The sequence below is a fragment of the Dendrobium catenatum genome, unplaced genomic scaffold, assembly GCF_001605985.2.
Source record: "Dendrobium catenatum unplaced genomic scaffold, ASM160598v2 original_scaffold_186393, whole genome shotgun sequence".
Taxonomy (NCBI): Eukaryota; Viridiplantae; Streptophyta; class Magnoliopsida; order Asparagales; family Orchidaceae; genus Dendrobium; species Dendrobium catenatum.
In genome coordinates this window covers 1-1469 of record NW_021504811.1, presented here as the reverse complement: position 1 = coordinate 1469, position 1469 = coordinate 1, and the positions used below count along the sequence as shown (strand labels likewise).

At 35.7% G+C, this 1469-nt stretch overlaps 1 long non-coding RNA gene across 1 annotated transcript; it reads right to left on the bottom strand.

Annotated features, from left to right (window-relative positions):
- Window positions 1-420: 420 nt before the first annotated feature.
- On the bottom strand, window positions 421-1295 carry LOC110096568. Its single transcript, XR_002303104.2, has 2 exons — window positions 884-1295; window positions 421-704 (listed from the first exon to the last, which is right to left on the bottom strand). It is a non-coding gene; the product is annotated as an uncharacterized LOC110096568 (long non-coding RNA).
- Between the last annotated feature and the right edge of the window lie 174 nt (window positions 1296-1469).

Below are 1469 nucleotides of genomic sequence, written 5' to 3'. Positions count from 1 at the left end.
ATTTAGGTGTTAAAACCATGGGCGGATCCACCATGAACTTAAGTCGGCAAATGCCCACCCTCAAAAAAAATTTTTTTTTTTATATATTCATAAGAGATTTTTTGAAATATTTTGAGTATTTTGGGCATTTTGCTCCCCTCAAAAATATTTTTTCTCTAATTTTATCAATCCTATGCATCTATACTTATCCCTAAATTTTTTTTTTTTTTCACCATAAAAAAAAAAGCTGTATCCAACCCTGAATTTAAAACAACTAGATATAATATGACATTACATAACATATTTCAACCGCAAGCACTTCGAGATTATCAGCAGATGCAATATGTACGATATTAGAGCATTCAGATTCGTGCAGTCTGTAAGATTCATCTAGCTGGTAAAAGATTTCCAAGAGCACCTTTTTTTTCTTCCAAGAGCACATATAAAATGGTAGATAACTCCGCATTTCATTCATCTATATAGACTAACAAATATCCCATCCCAAAAAATAATTCTGCGTAAAAGGGGAAGGAGAGAAGCTGACAATTTAAGATAAATCCAACACAACTAAAATTTCGCAGATTTAACGCAAAAAATAAATTACAGTTCATCAGACTTGTCTGTCTTCGAAGTTCAACGATCAACCATCATTGAACAGATTTACTCTAGCATATTTGAAGCTCCCAATCCATTGATTCCCCACTCACCCAATGAATCCAAGGAAGCTGCAAACACAAAATCACAAATCCACACAGATAAACAAAATATAAAATCAATAAAATTATTAAAATGGATAACGGAAGACAAGCCCTAGAAAACAAAAATCTTTTTCTGTTTCAAATCTACTCAGATCAGTAATAATAGATGGAAAAATATGGAAAATAAAGCGAGAGAGAAGCTCCACCTGAGGGATCGGAAGCCGATCTTACGAGATAAAGCATGGAAGAAGAAATTGGCGCTATGGAGGAGCACTACAACGCCGGCGCAACCGAGGATGAATAGCTCCATCATCTCTCTCTCTCTCGTTTCTAAATTTTTTTGTCCTTGCTCTTCTTTCTCTTCCTGGTTAACAGAAGCCCTAGAAATCTTATTATATGGGGATGCAAATTGAGAGAGGGAGACGAAAACGAAACCGATATCGCGGAAGGCAACGAATTTGTTGCTTCTTAACTAAAAGCTTTGAATGATGCAAAGCAGAGGCTTTAATTAATAGGTTGGAATGGTGAGGTATCAACTAGGAACTGGACGGCGATTGATGAGCAGAAATTCGTATGCGAGATTTTAAGGATAGGGGCAAAATCGTAGCCGCCCGTTTGAGACAGTCGTTTCCCTTTCCTTATTTGCACGCGGGATCGAAGTGGAGTCGGTGCCGTGATGACTAGATGATAACGACCTGCGAATTATATAGGATAAAATATTGTCTAGTGGGAAATTGCCTCAGTTGAAATAATTTAATTATTATTTATCATAATATTTTATAATAAAAATTA